Below are 16339 nucleotides of genomic sequence, written 5' to 3'. Positions count from 1 at the left end.
TTCGTCGATATTGGGATAGGTTCCTGGTCGGCAGCCTGGGCTAGCAGGGTGGATGTCGTTTGTGTTTTTCATTTGATTTCATCCGTGGTCGGATGCTGCTCTTCTATATGATGTTTGATGTATTCATGTGGCGATTGTATGCCTTTGTATGTATCCCATTTGTGTTGTACATGGTACGATGTAATGATATCCACCTTGCAAAAGTGTCTTCAATATGCGCTTTTATCCTTGGTGGGACCTTCGAGTTCCTCTCAGATAGGATCGCATATTGGGCGTGACAAGTTGGTATCAGAGCCTCAACCGACCATAGGAGCCCCCTTGATTGATCGTAGTTTGGCCGTTGTCGAGTCTAGAGGAAAATTATTTTTGGAGTCTAGTTATATCGGTGAGTAGGAATTCTTTTTACTCCTTATCCCTTCGTCACTCTGGTGAGGAATCATGACGTTGGTGTTTGATTCCATTACCCTTCCCCTTCAATTTTTTTATTTAGGATCACGCAGGTATTGTCGATCATTGAGCTGTCAATCCTTTTCAACCGGTACACTTCTCTTTGAGTTGATTCGATCCTCTTCATCTGTTGCTAGATCAATTCTCAGTTTCTCAACATCGCCGGTTTCCCCGTTCCAAGTTGCCTTTGTTTTTACCACCCACCCACCCACCCTTTTTCTTCACGAAATCAGCAATCTCAAATCAGGCATCCATTTTATTCATGTGTAGCCTCTTCATTCTTTCCTTAGTTGTTTCAACCGGTGAATTCTCATCTAGTTCGTCATTCTTTATTCTCATTTTCTTCACCGGTGGACTAAATTCAAGCTTTCGGTGGTGATCATATCCCTTCTCTTTTGTTCAAATTCGACCCCATGCCAGTGCACCTCTTAATCATTCACCTCTCGCTATTCATATCCGGAGTGTACAAGATATCTTAAGACTCGTGTTTTCATCCAAGATCTGCTCAAGCTAATTCGAGGTTGTTACCTTATTCAGCCATTTAAGTCAACCGATGCAATCTCTCTTTTTAAACTCATTCAATAGTGTTTTCTTTTGAGTGGCCCCATAACCCACAAGTCTTTTCCCAGGATCTTAACTGAGTCTTCTAATTTTTCTGGAGTAATTCTCAAATTCTTTCCAAAGTTTGACATAAGAATGAATTATCATCAGTCGTATGCCTTCTCCAAGATTGTTTTAAAATTCTTTTCATTTTACGCTCAACTTATATTCATTCATCCAAAGTGTCTCAATAATTTGGTGGTGTCCTTGTCATCGATCTTAGCGTTGAAGACCGAAGAATAATTTGTCCTAAATCCTTGTCCTTTCTCTTGAAAATTCATAGCTCAAGCTTAAAGCCATCCTCTCAAATTATTCCAATCATCAAGAATTATTTTCATACCCATCCGATTAGTGTTTTAGTTTGATTCTCCAGAGGCCATCATTTCAGAATTTATTTGTTTCAACTTTCAGCTCTCGTTCTCCAATTCTTTTCGTGCATCGTTCAAGTATTTGTCGGTGTTCTGGGATCGGGGGTATCCAGGCCCGCCTGCCTGCGGCCCAGAATGTGGCTCCATCGATGGCCCAACCTGGACCCACTCCAAGGAATTGCATGCAAGACCCTCACGAGGGCCCCCCGCCTCGTGAGGCGAATGACACCAAGGCCTCCCGAGGAGCGGCTTCCCGAGGTTGTCTCCCGAGGAGTGGAGATTTCTATGCAAGCACCTCGCCTCATGAGGCACGCAATGACGTGGGCCATGACGACCAAGGCCAGGCTGGCGCCAGCGGGCGCAGGAGAGGACAGTTTCCACTTTGGTGCTAAGGAGGTAAGGACATATGCGGGTTCCCAAGGGATCCCCCAAAGGTTTCCATTCCAGTGCAACAAGACCAAGACCACAAGCTCGACAGGATGGATGTCATCGCCGAGCTGACCACTACGTCACGACAAAAATCTTTCCAGGAGAAGACCACCTTTCTTCAGGATAAGATGTACTGTTGTACCCTTTCAAATTGGCCGTTGTGGAATCCCTTCCCGCCTAAGCTATCACTACAAAAAAAGACACACCCATGACATTTTGGGCCGAACGAAAAAATATGTCATGCTTATGACACTTCTGTGACGCTATTTGTGACAAAACCCGGTATCATCACAGATGTGGTGGGCTCCTACTTCTATGATAAAAAATCATGACAGAAAATGGGATTTTCGTCCTAGGCGGGCCGGAAATGCAGCTGCATGACATTATTTGGGCCGTCCATGATGGAAAAAACCGTGGTAGAAGCGAGGGCGAGGAAAATATCGGGGAGTTCCCGATTATGCTGGGTGGTCGGGGCCGAGCGATGTGCGTTTCTCTCGTACACGTATGCGCATGGGTGCGAGGTGTTGGGCTCTAACTGAACCTGAGCGATGCGTTCGCCTACTGAACCCGAGCGATTGCACTGCAGGCTACGCGTTACTGAACCCGAGCGATTGATCGATCCCTGGCTGTTAACTGAACCCGATCGAGTGATTCCTTTGCTACTGCTACTAACTAAAGCCGATCAAACCAGCTGCCTCTTGATGAACAGTGAGCGTTGTTGGGGGTTGGATGAATAGTTCCCGATGGGGGTTGGATGAACAGGACCCCGTGGTAGTAGAGGCCATTGACGCTGGATGAACATGACCTCGATCGAGCCGGTTGGGGGTGGATGAACAGGACCCTGTGGAGGGCTGGATGAACAACAGACGGTGGAGGGCTGGTTGAACAGTTGCCGGTGGAGTGCTGGATGAACAGTAGCCCATGGAGGGGTGGTTAAACAGGACCCCGTGGAGAGGGCTAGTTGAACAGTAGCTGGTGGAGGAGCGGTGGAGGCTGGATGAACAGGAGCCTGTGGATGAACAGTAGCTGGTGGAGGCAGGAGGGAGACGCCGTGTATGAACAGTCGTAGGTGGAGGGTAGAGGAGGTCAACGATGGATGAACAGTAACCCATGGAGGCTGGAGCGAGGCAATAGACGGTGGATAAACCATAGCCTGTGGAGTCCCGTTTTGCGGTACGCCACACCCCTCCCGATGAACAGGACCCCGTTTTGATCGTAGGAGGTCGAAGAGAAGTCTGTTTCCTCCGTTTTGCGGTACGCCACACCCCTCCCGATCAACAGGACCACGTTTCGACCATAGGATGTCGAAGAGAAGTTCGTTTGCTCGTTTTGCGATACGCCAGACCCCTCCCGATGAACAGGATCCCGTTTCGACCATAGGCGGTCGAACACAAGGTCGTTTCCTCCGTTCTGCGGTACGCCAGGCCTCGTCTCGGCTGTTCTATCCAAGCCGGTTGGCTCCCGATGAACATGACGCATTCCATTGCCTCCCAATGAACACGACGATGCAGTTTGTCCGTTCCGACCTGGCCGGTTAGCTGCCGATGAACAGGACGCCGTCGCTGCATCTCCATGTACACGAGCCTGGCCATACGTATGCGCGAGTAGGCATTCGAGACCCTGCCCTATATGTACGTACGTGGCCGTATTTACTTTCTTGCACCCTGGTTGTACGTACATGTACACGATATTGATGGGACTGCGTGACATGCTACGTCTGCGCCTCTACTACGACTTGTGCCCTTCCTTACTCGGCCACGGTTCATCGCTGCAGCCTGCAGACAGACCGATCGACCAGTATGTACGTACACGTTCGCGACCAGAATGACAACACTATGTACGCTTCGACCAGGTGGGTCCCGACTATCAGGGAGGATAAGGAGGCACTTCCTTGCGTGCGAAGTTATTGCTGGTGGGTCCTAGCTGTCAGGGGGAGAATCATTTTTTGTCCCTAATATGGACGCGCTTCCTTGCGTGCGAAGATGTAGCTGGTGGGTCCCAGCAATCAGAGGGGAAACGTTTGTTTCGCGAAATATGGTGGCCCGTCTTGTGGATCCCTGCTGTCAGGTGGAGGAATCATTATTTTACGCATAATAAGGTTGCACTTCCTTGCTGCGGCCATGGACCCAACTATTAGCCTCTCGACGTACAATACTCTTCCGATGGAAGTCGTTCCTTGACCACATTGACCACGCCGTGCCGAGAGCACCAAGGCGATGGACGATGGCGAGGCCTAGGAAGGGGACGATCCGGAGTCGGGGAAGACGCAATAGTGGATGCCCACGCGAAGAGGAGTACGAAGGTTGACTGGTTCGGCTGTGGTGTGAGGCTGCCGTCGCCGCATAATAACAGGGGGTGTGGGTGAGTTGAGGGATGGCCTGGCCAGTGGTGGGAATAGTAGGGGGCGGTGAGGCCTCCACGGTAGCACAGCCGGCCATGGGATGCAGGAGAACGCGGTGGTTTGGATGGCTGGAGCAAGAAAATCAGAGGTTGAAGAAGCAGGACGACCATTGGATGTTAACAATCCAACGGTAACTGGTCATAGAATCGTTTGTTGACTAAGTTGACAACGCCCTCCGTACGCGTCAACTTAGTAGGGCTTCAAGTCAGCCTCCAAATCTGGTGGGCCCCAGCTGTCATGGGGAGCACTCATTATTATTCGCTTAATAATTAGGCACTTACTTCCGTGCCAAGATATAGCTGGTGGATCCCAGCTGTCATTGGGAGGATTCATTCTTTTTGGTGTAATAAGGAGGTACTTGCTTGCGTGCGGCCATGGACCAAGTGGGTCCCCACTGTCAGCCTCTCCATGTACATCCCTCTTCCGATGTGGTCGTTTGTTGACAACGTTGACCATGCCGTGCCGAGAACACTAGTGTGATGGACGACGGCGAGACCCAAGAAGGGAATGACCCGGAGGCAGCGAAACCACAATAGTGGAGGGATGTGGGTGAGTAGAGGGATGGCCTAGCCAGCGGTGGGAGTAGTAGGAGGCGGTGAGGCCCACGTGGCTGCACAACCGACCACGGGAGGCGGGAGCAAGCGGTCCCGCCGGCGCTGGTCTACCTCTCTGATTCTCCTGTCGTCTACCTCCAACCAGGCTGACCTAACTGTACACCATGCCGCATCACGATGGTCTGCCCTTAGTCTTCCAGTTTCCTAAGGAAGACACCCAGCCAGAGTCTCAAAAACATAAGGCGCTTTGGGATGAGCTTGAACTGGCCTTGCGGGAAGACGTCGTGCCTGCCCCGCTTCCGTTCCGGCTCCCATTGCCCCTACCGCGCCAGCGCCCATCCCTGTGGAATTGATGGGCTGGGAGCCGCACATTGTCGCTGAGCTTGATGCCACGGGGTTCCATGAGGTCCCCGCTATCGGTGTCAAAACCGGCGGATCTCGGGTAGGGGGTCCCGAACTGTGCATCTACGGTCGATGGTAACAGGTGACAGGGGACACGATGTTTACCCAGGTTCGGGCCCTCTCTATGGAGGTAATACCCTACTTCCTGCTTGATTGATCTTGATGAATATGAGTATTACAAGAGTTGATCTACCACGAGATCGTAATGGCTAAACCCTAGAGGTCTAGCTTGTATGACTATGGTAATGAATCTTCCCCTCTGGACTAAGTCCTTCGGTTTATATAGACACCGGGAGGATCTAGGGTTACACAAGGTCGGTTACAAAGAAAGGAATCTACATGTTTAATCGCCAAGCTTGCCTTCCACGTGAAGGTAAGTCCTATCCGGACACGGGTGCAGTCTTCGGTCTTCGTATCTTCACAGCCCATCAGTCTGGCCCATGGCTAACAGGCCGGACGCCCGAGGACCCCTTAATCCAGGACTCCCTCAGTAGCCCCTGAACCTGGCATCAATGACAAGGTATCCGGCACGTAGACCTGTCTCGAGCATTGCAAGGCGGGTTCCTTCTTCCGAACTCCAAGATGGTCTTCGGACGTAATGGTCGTGTCCGGACCTGTAACATAAGTTTTGTATACTTCCATAGAGGGCACAATAATTTATAAATCCAATCCACCGACAACTGTTCATAGCACGACGCCACGCCACCATTTGGACATTATTTTAAACCGTTTATTGGCCTGCAGCCCCGGGTTTTGAGACGCGGCTTTATTCGCACGTCTTATCCAGGCCGAGATCATGTCCCCCTTATTAAGGGATTCTTATCAACACGGACATGGGTAACCCAACCGTCTCTGTGGTACAACTCCTTGGAAATAGGAAAGTTTTAAGGCCCGGGAGTTGGCGTTAAGATACTCACGGCCTTTATAAAGGGGTACAGACCCGTCTCACTCTCTTCCACGTTTTCTTCTTCCTCAGCCCTTGCTATCTCGAGTTCTAAGACCCAAGTTTCGACCACCTCAAGCCTTAGTCATGTCCGGATCCAGCCTTCCTGGTCGGTGGGTGGTTTCTTCTGTTACAGAGGAGGATATTGCGAAGCTTAGGGCGGCGAGATATCTGACCGCAGAAATCCTCCATTGGCTCCCTGCCGAAGGGCAAGTTATCCCTACCCCTAGATCCGGCAAGAGGGTCGTGTTCATCTGCCACTTCCTCCGAGGGTTAGGCTTTGCCCTTAATCCCTTTGTTCGAGGGCTCATGTTCTACTACGGGCTGGATTTTCACGATCTGGCCCCGAACTCTGTTCTTCTTATCTCGGCATTTATCGTCACATGCGAGGCCTTCCTTCGAATCCCCCCACACTTCGGCTTGTGGCTCAAGACCTTCAATGTGAAGCTGCAGATGATAGGGGGAAGCAGGCGGAGTGTGGTGGCGCCACCATGAGCAAGCTTAATAGTGCTCTTTGGCTAAAAGGATCCTTCACCGAGTCCTCTGACTTATGGCAACGGGAGTGGTTCTATATCACCGAGCCCCATGGCTCCAAGTGGGCGGCTGCGCCTGCGTTTCGACCCAGCCCTCCGATCCAGCTCGCATCATGGATTAATAAGGGGTTGTACTGGGGATCAATTGATGAGGTACAGACTCTGCAGAGCTGCATCCGGAGCCTCCTCGAGAGGGACATTGATCTTATCAACATTATTCAAGTAATGCTGGTTCATCGGACCTTGCTGTGCCAGAGGCGACCTCTCCGCATGTGGGAGTTTAATCCTGAAGGGCCGCGGACACTTCAACACTTCTTCCGCACTACGCACAAAGGGATGTGGAAATTATTTTTCGGGAAACGAAAACAGTGACCGGATACTACTGAAGACATCGGCCTTGACTGTAACCATCCGAATACCGCGGTAAGTACCCGTCCACCGAACACCTCCTAATCAGGTATCCTGTGGTAAGACACTGAGCAAACCATCTCTTTCCAGGGCTGGATAAAGAAAGCGGAACGAATTAGGTGTCCGGCCCCTCTTCCCGAAGACTCAGCGGACCCCGTGCTAACAAGGATGCTGGCACCGGCACCGTACCAGGCACCGGTGGAGGAGGGCAAGGTGGAGAGTGGGAAGACCAGGGATGGCCTTCGTTTCGGAAGAAAATTAGACACCGAGTCCGGAGAAATCGACATTTCTGCGCCCGAAGACAAAGGCGAAGGAGAAGCAAGCATTCCTTCTCCATACAGGAAGAAAAGGGCCGCCTCCGAAGGTTGGGAGGAACTGACTCCCAAGAGGGGCAAGATGCCATCGTCGGGCGGCTCGGGATTGGAAGGCGACGCCGTTGAACAGCTCCGTCGTGAGGACAAGCCTTCGACCAAATCGTAAGTGAATCCGGGGTGCTTTAATCACATCCCTTTCCTTTCCTGTTACCGAAGTGACACGTAATGTTCTTTATAGTTCGGCGCGGAGTGTTCCTGAGAGATCCTCTTCTTTGGGAGATATTCTCCCAGAGATGATGGAAAGCGAGACGCCTCCCTCGGCCTCCTCGCCCAATAAGGCGGACGACTCCAAAGTGTCATCTCGGAGGGTTTTTCTTGATCAACAAGCGGCGCGAGGGATGAAGGAGGCAGTCCCCGAAGATGAACCCCCGATCGTCCGGGATTCGGGGACCAACAATGAAGGCCCTGGACTATCTGGTTTTCAACCAGCGATGATTCTGGAGACGAGTGAACAGGTTCCTTCAAAGGATGGTCGTGCTCCTACAGCGGCTTCCGGAGACCCGGCGGCGCTGGATATGTTGAGGGATATGCTGCGAAAAGTGTCTGTCTCAGAGGAACAGCGTACCTTGATGGGTACGGTGGTTGAGAGGATTCTGTCCGCGAAGAGTGGATTGAATGAAGCCTTCATGAGCCTGCTAAGAGGCTTCGAGGTTTGTGATGTAATACTTTCTACTGTATTTTATTTGCAAAGTGCACCTATGTATAGGCAGTAGCCCCTGAGACTTGGGTTGGCTTCCTATGGGAGGCGATCCGAGGATCAAGAAGAGATGCTCTGGGAATAATCTGGTTAATTGGAACACATGCTGTTTCTCCCCAGATGACTGCCCGGACTACTGATATTGCCGAGCTGCAGCGGAAGCTTGATGTGGCAGGGGATGACATTGCGTTAATCAATAGGCGTCTTGACGAATCGCAAGGTATGTATTCGGAGCAATCGCTACACATACGTGTTTGTAATATAAGCATGATACTGAAAATTGTATATTGGGATATACATGGCTGCAGATGGTGCCGCCGCCGTTGAAATTCTTCGAGCGGAGCTAGCCGGGCCAAGGAGCAGGCTCGGTTTAGTGATGCAGCTGCCGAAAAGGCGTCGGCCGACTTGAAGGCCGAACAAGCTGCTCAGCACCAAGACGAGGAGAAAATATCCACGATGGCGCTCGAACTAAAAAATGCTGCTAGCCGTTGTGAATTTCTTGAGAAGGAGAATAAAGCCAAAATGGCTGAACTTGACAAGGCCTTGCGAGAGGTGAGAGAAGCGCGGTCCGAATCTAGAGCAGCCCGTGAGGAGATCCGGCAAGCTGGGGAGATTGCGGCCGGTAAGCCTTTTTTACTACAGACTAAGTTCGGCGATCCGAACTATGCTCAGCTTAACCAAGTGTGGAGTTCTCCACATGTGTTTTTAGACTTGCCGAAGACTTCTTCCGATGCGGCGCAGTTTTACCAAGCGCGAGAGGGATATGCAACGGAGAAGCTTTTTTTGTCACAATTTGGTGCATCAAAGCGCCCTCTGTTGCTGAATGAACAGATGTCCCAATGGGCCAAGCTTCATAGGATATCCGGTGCTGCCATGAAGAACATCATAATCCGGCTGTGGCCGACTGAGCCTATTCCGAATAGCTACTTCGGCTTGGTGCAGCGGCTTGTTGATGCGGCGCCACGTATCGATGCTGTTAAGCGGTCGGCGTGCATTGAAGGTGCATGGATGGCCTTTGCCTGTGTCAAGACATACTTGGGAAAGATGAAGGCCATCGATGTTGCGGCGAAGAGTCCACCCCAGGGCAAGGACCATCATGCACCAGATCATTATTTTGAGGACGTCTTAGTGGCTGCCCGCTTGATAGAGGGTCAATCTTCGAAAGGCGTAATATTCGAGTGAAGTGTATGCGAATTGTAAAAGACAATTTTTATAATCAGACTATATTTTAGTTTTGTATGAAGGCTTTTGTTCCTCCTGTGTGGTCATTTGTATATGATCTGAAAGTTTTCCAGTCGTCGGCTTCAGCCCCCTCGTAGGAAATACGGGGGTGTTCGGAAAAGCATCTGATTACTCTTGACCCAACGTCTTGGTCTGTGAAGGAGGTGTCAATGCGGCGAACTAGGCAATCGGACTATAGGGCGTTAACACTTTCACTTAGCCATAGGAGTTTTATGGTGGGTCTATGATATAGCCCCTGGTATGTATGCGGCTTATTCTCATACGATGTGTTTACATATTTGACCGGAAAGAGGTCCTTCGTGTGACACGGAGGGAATCGCGAAATATTCCAATAATTCATTGAGTGGTTGACCAGTTCTCGCCGCATCATGACAGTCAATTTTCGGCTTTCTCTACTGAGGTGCTTAACCAGGTGAACCGGAAGCACAATCGCAGTAGTTCTCCCTTTACTACCCTAGCCGATAGAGCGAACGTAGGGTAGCAAGCATAGGAGCCGGGCAACCCAACTTTTGACCCAAGACATGATTCCGAGCTGATGCATATAAGGCAAAAACTCGCGATGCCGAAGTATGCTGTAGAGCTGTTCGGTCTTGTTGGCAACTTGTTTGTTCCCATACCGAGCCCCTGGCAAGTTGTGCCGAGGTGTAAGTTTGAAACGACCGTAAGGGTAAAACTCTGTTCTGTAGAAAAGAGAAGAATATTTTTACTGGGATCTGAGTGATGTGCCAATTGTTTATATAGATAACAAAGCTACACCCTGGCTATTTTACATGCCAAGGGTCGAGGGCTGAGGATAAAGGCACCTTACAGGTTGGAAATACTGAGTGTGGTCTACAAAAAGTTATTTTGGACCTCCTGTCGCATGTCTGCGTCGCCTTTCCTTGGTTAGGGTATTCCTTGACAGGAATAACTTTTGGATGATTGTATGAACCCGAACTCCGATAGAGTCCGTGGGTGACCAACCTTTAAACCATCTGTAGAGAGGATAGTAAAAAAAGGAAGATGGTTAGAAAAAAGGGAGTATATAGGAGTACTTGTAAGCCCGTCCTTATTGCGCTTCCGCCGATGCCCATGGTATTTTAAGTGCATAATTATGTATGCGCGGTACCGACTTCTCAAGCATATTAGGCGACCGGCGGAAGCCGAATTGCTAGTCCAGGATGGACATTGATCGGTCGTGTTGAACAGAGACCGGCGGCGCAATGGCCGATGAGGTATGTGGCGAGATGAGGCCGCTTTATAGTTCAGCTGAGCCGTAGTATGGTCCTCTGTAAGGGGGGGGGAGGGGGTTTCGTGTGCATTTACCTCTAGGGGTGTATGTGACATATACCATGTTTACTGTCTTTACTTTGGGAGGAAACTGCTTCTGTCCCCCGGTGTTCGGTTGACGTGTCTCTTCGCCGTCGCTATCGCCGGGCAGCTTCTTCCCCTTGTGTTCGGCATTTAACTTGCCGGCCTATTTGAAAACCCAACAGCTTCTGTTGGTGTGATTAGCTGGTTTGTTGGGGTGGCCATGAATCTGGCAGGGCCTATCCAATATTTTGTCTAAATTGGATGGTCCGTCCCTATTTACCGTGAAAGGCTTTTTTCGTTGGCTGGGTCCGGGGCCGCTGAATCCGGTGTTGACCGCTGTGTCATCTGTTTCCTCATTGTTATTGCGGTGCTTGCTTTTATTGCGTCGTGGCTTCCCATTGCCGTCCCGGACTTCGGAAGTGCCCGGGTCACTGGCGCTATTGCTTCTATGAGCGCGCCAGCTGTCTTCTCCCGCGCAAAAGCGGGTCATCAGAGCCGTAAGGGCTGGCATGGATTTTGGTTTTTCCTGACCGAGCTGGCGGGCAAGCCACTCATCCCGGACGCTGTGCTTGAAGGCCGCTAGGGCTTCTGCGTTCGGACAGTCTAGAATTTGGTTCCTTTTAACTAAGAACCTAGTCCAGAGCTTCTTGGCAGACTCCCCGGGCTACTGGACAATGTGACTTAAATCATCGGCATCCGGTGGCTGGACATATGTACCTTGGAAGTTGTCACGGAAGGCGTCTTCCAGATCTTCCCAGCTGCCAATCGAGCTTTCAGGCAGGCTGTTTAACCAGTGCCGAGCTGATCCTTTGAGTTTTAACGGGGGGTATTTGATGGTGTGGAGATCGTCTCCACGAGCCATATGGATGTGGAGAAGGAAATCTTCGATCCACACCGTGGGATCTGTTGTTCCATCGTATGTTTCGATATTTAGGGGTTTAAACCCTTCTGGGAATTCATGATCCATTACTTCGTCAGTGAAGCAAAGGGGGTGTGCGGCACCTCTATATCGGGCCACGACGCGACGTGTCTCTGATGGGGTTCGTCTGTGATTTTCGGCCCGGGTGTGACTAGGTTTGGCATGTCCGGATAGACAGCCGTTGTCGTGTGTTGAGGTGCGTCCTCGCGATCTGTAGATCGATCTGGTATGACCTGCTTTGTTGTGCAGGTCCTGCCGTGGGCCGTGCTTATAATCCCAAGCTATTTTATATTTGTTTTCAAGCTCCGGTGGTATAGGCTGCTGTTCGGCTTGAATTGCCGCTTCCTCCCGACCAAGTGGTGTTCTGCTAGTCGTATTGCGCGAGGGAGGTACGGACTTCAGTGCATCCTCATCGAACTGAGGTAGCAGTTTGTGCTTCGGGTAACTCTTGGCTCGGCGTTTGAGGCCGTATTCTTCGGCTGCTAGGACATTAGTCCATCTATCGTTGAGCAGGTCTTTGTCAGCTTGAAGCTGCTGCCGTTTCTTTTCTAGGCTTCTTGCTGTGGCTATAAGCCGGCGCTTGAAGCGCTCCTGCTCGAAAGGTTCCTCTGGCACGACGAATTCTTCGTCGCCGAGGCTTGCCTCATCTTCGGAGAGCGGGAGATAATTGTCATCCTCCAAATTGTCATCCTCCAAATTGTCATGTGTGGCCTGTTCATCAAGGCTAACTTGCCCGTTTCCTGGTTCCCCCTGTTCGGAAGTTGCCTCAATAGGGTCTTCATCGTTTTCGGCATCTTCCGGAGTATTATTTCCTCTGGTGCCAGCATTGCTGTCTTTTGAACGACGTGACTTAGAGCGGCGCCGAGGACGCCGGCGTTAGTGCTGTGTCTCAGGGTTTTTATTCTCAACTGGATCTTCTTTGTCATCGTCGTTGGTTTCTTTAGGTGTATCCACCATGTACATGTTGTATGAAGAAGTGGCCGTCCGTCGTCCAGTGAATGGCGGGCTTTGGCCCTGCTCCACGTCGGCATCGTCGTCCATACCGTCGATGTCTTCGAAGCTGTAATCAAGCATGTCGTTTAAATCCTCGACCGTGGCTATGAAGTGGGTGGTGGGTGGGGAACGAAATTCTCCATCGTCGGCCTCTAGCTCGAACCGCACATAGTTTGGCTGTGGGTCCCCTGCCAAGGACAGGTTTTTTAATGTGTTCAGTACATCGCCCAAGGGCGAGTGCTGGAAGATGTCAGCGGCGCTGAATTTGAAGATCGATAAGCGATCAAGTTCGGCGTCTGCGGACTCATATGGTTCGGAACTTATAACCAGAGACGAGTCCAGAGTTTCGGTGACACAGATATCGTGTGAGGTTAAGTCTATGTGCGGCTCCAACGCCGGGGAATCTGTGGCCTCCGTGGTGGGGTTGAGCCTCCCGTCCTTGGATGGCACAGTGTGCTCCGGATCTAAGGCCAGAGCCGTTACACGAGCTATCTCCTGGATGGGGTCCGATGACAGATTTAGGTCATGTTCATCGAGGTGACCAGGAGCGGTCGCCGCGGTCTCGAATCCGGTGAAGATCAAATCTCCACGGATGTCCGCGACGTAGTTCAAGCTCCCAAATCTGACCTGATGGCCAGGGGCGTAGCTATCGATCTGCTCCAGATGTCCAAACGAGTTGGCTCGCAACACGAAGCCGCCGAACACAAAGATTTGTCCGGGGAGGAAAGTTTCTCCTTGGACAGCGTCATAGTTGACGATTAAAGGGGCCATGAAACCTTTTGGGGACGACACAGTGGAACTCTCAATGAAAGCACCAATGTCGGTGTCAAAACCGGCGGATCTCAGGTAGGGGGTCCCGAACTGTGCGTCTAAGGTCGATGGTAATAGGAGACAGGGGACATGATGTTTACCCAGGTTTGGCCCTCTCTATGGAGGTAATACCCTACTTCCTGCTTGATTGAGCTTGAGGAATATGAGTATTACAAGAGTTGATCTTCCATGAGATCGTAATGGCTAAACCCAAGAGGTCTAGCTTGTATGACTATGGTAATGAATCTCCCCTCCGGACTAAGTCCTCCGGTTTATATAGTCACCGGGAGGATCTAGGGTTACACAAGGTCAGTTACAAAGAAAGGAATCTACATGTTTAATCGCCAAGCTTGCCTTCCACACCAAGGTAAGTCCTATCCGGATAAGGGTGCAGTCTTCGGTCTTCGTATCTTCACAGCCCATCAGTCCGGCCCATGGCTAACAAGCCGGACGCCCGAGGACCCCTTAATCCAGGACTCCCTCACCCGTCGACTTTCACACGCGCCCGTGCACCTGCCAGCACATGCGCCTGTGCATGCACTGACGCGCGCGCCCGTGTTGGTGCCCGTGCACACGAATGTCTCCACCGCGCCGTTGCCAGCGCCTGTGCCCGCGCGGGTGCCAGTACCCCCCTCAGCGGCATGGATGGCCACCGTCGACCGCTTCCTTGCACCAACGCCAGTCGCCTCCTCCCGCCAGTTGACTCGCTCCTGGAGACCGAAGTCCAGAACATTCTGGCCTTCCTTGAAGCTAGGGCCAACGTCCAGGAGTACGCCAACAATGGCGCAAGACGCCACCGTCGCCATCTCTGTCGGTAAGTGGCCCGATGACACAGAGAGCACGATAGAGGAGCCGCTTCCCACCGCAAGACGCCCCCGCCGCGTAATCTAAATTTTCCATGAAAAACATTCGGATTGCCATGCTTAAAATCCGAACGTTTATCATTTCCATTTATTTTAGATCGATCGTCGTATGGATGTAAAGTCGGAGTCAGACTGAATGAAATTTATGGTTTGATCGATTGAATGTTCAGCTAGAGCCGTATCAAATTAAATATAAAACGTCATCAAGCCACATGTATTCCTTCTCATCGCAAACATTTCATATTAAATACCACGTCAATTCCAAATATTTTCTTAGGGAAGTCAATCCCAAATACTTGTAGGGCGCGACCAGTCCCCTCGTTGGAGCACTAGGCGATGCATCTATTTATCAACGCATTTAATTATAACGGAGTAGTAGCTAAATAGTACTAGATAACTTGTCTGTCATAGTTACTTTTGTTCCTAAACTTGTTACATGTATAATCTATATCTATACCATCTATACCAAAGGGGCAGATGCAAATAATCTCGGCCATCAAATCATGTCAATCCAACGACCTTGACTGCTTCAATGTCGAGCGCTCAACGCGTTCAACGTGCAATTAATTTCGTGCCAAAAATAGTGCTAATCACATAATAACACACAAATAATATGCTACTTAATATCCGCATGCACTTAATATACTTCCACATTAACGTGCATTGCACGTACACATTGACTAGTACTAGTAGTACGTAAAACTGGTGCCGTAACTTGTGAACGCGTCAAGATATGGTCAACGGCAACATCGCCCGCGAGTTCTCCGTGTTTGCCCGTGCGTCTAAACGTACAAGGGGAGTAGAGAGAGAGAGAGAGAGAGAGAGAGAGAGAGAGGAGACATGGAACCCACCAGTAAGTGAAGGCGAATAGTACGGGCTCACGATCCGGTCCCACTAATGTACTAAAAATAATACTAAAACATGTTATCCATTAAATAGTCTATGGTAATATAAAAACATTATATCAACAAAGGGGGGGGGGGTACAACAAACGTTGCTGTACTATGTTTCCTATTGACGTGCGTCTTGAAGGCCCTGGTCGCATGTTCGATCCTTGTCCTTTTTTATTTTAATTTATATATGGGTCCAAATTTGTTTCATGACAGGTGGGCCCCTTGGTGTGTAGTTTTGTAGCTTATTTGTAATAATTAAAGAGAACAACAGTGTTTTTCGCAAAAATACCATGGTGCGACGTTGAAGGTGAGAAAGGACGTGCGAGAGAGCGATGACCGAGCCAGAGGGAAATCAGTTGGGGGAGGTGTGGGGGTTGCAACGGTGTTTGGAATAGTTGTGGGCCGAATGCTACGAAAATATAATCTAAACCCACCGGAATAAATGCCTTCACAAATTAATGCAAGGTTGGAGTCCCCCTCACAATGTAAATAGCTCCGGCTCTGCGAGGGATGGAGAGGTAGCTTCAATGTGTGGAAGATACGGCGTGAGAAAGCCATGTCAATCGAGACACGGATAGATAGAGAGACAAAGTGAGTGTGGTCAGGCATTCGTTGAAAAGATATATATGCTCTGGAGAGATATTGTCCAATTGAGCTTTTGGGAAGGTGAGGGCTGTAAGATAGAGCTTGAGAGATGATCCAGTCATAGACATGTAGATATATTTTTTGCGTGGGAGAAAGTAAGGTCAATCGATTACATATATAAAGGGAGAGAGATTGAGCGAGTGTCGGTCGTTGTGCGATCGCAAGAGTGAGACGGGTTGGAGAGAGTGACCTAGGTAGACAATGTGCATGAGAGAGTGTACAATATGAATATGTCGAATGTGGCTCAAACATGGAGATATATCGTTTGCGTCCGAGAAAGAGCGAGGTCAATCGAGACATACAGAGAAAGAGATAGATTGAGCGAGCGTGGCCCGCCATGAGGTCGAAAGAGTGGGGGCGGCCTGAATTGACTGACCTAGATAGACAATCTGCATGACAGAGTATAGAGTGTGTCGATCGAGGCCCGAACAGGGAGATATATCATTTGTGTGTGAAATAAAGTGAGGTTAATCGAGACTTAGATAAAGAGAGTGAGATTGAGCGAGTGTGGCCCGCTGTGCGGAA

This window comes from Triticum aestivum, chromosome 4D (genome assembly GCF_018294505.1).
Source record: "Triticum aestivum cultivar Chinese Spring chromosome 4D, IWGSC CS RefSeq v2.1, whole genome shotgun sequence".
Lineage (NCBI taxonomy): Eukaryota > Viridiplantae > Streptophyta > Magnoliopsida > Poales > Poaceae > Triticum > Triticum aestivum.
The sequence above is the reverse complement of the archived record's forward strand: the minus strand, read 5'-3'. Positions refer to the sequence as shown.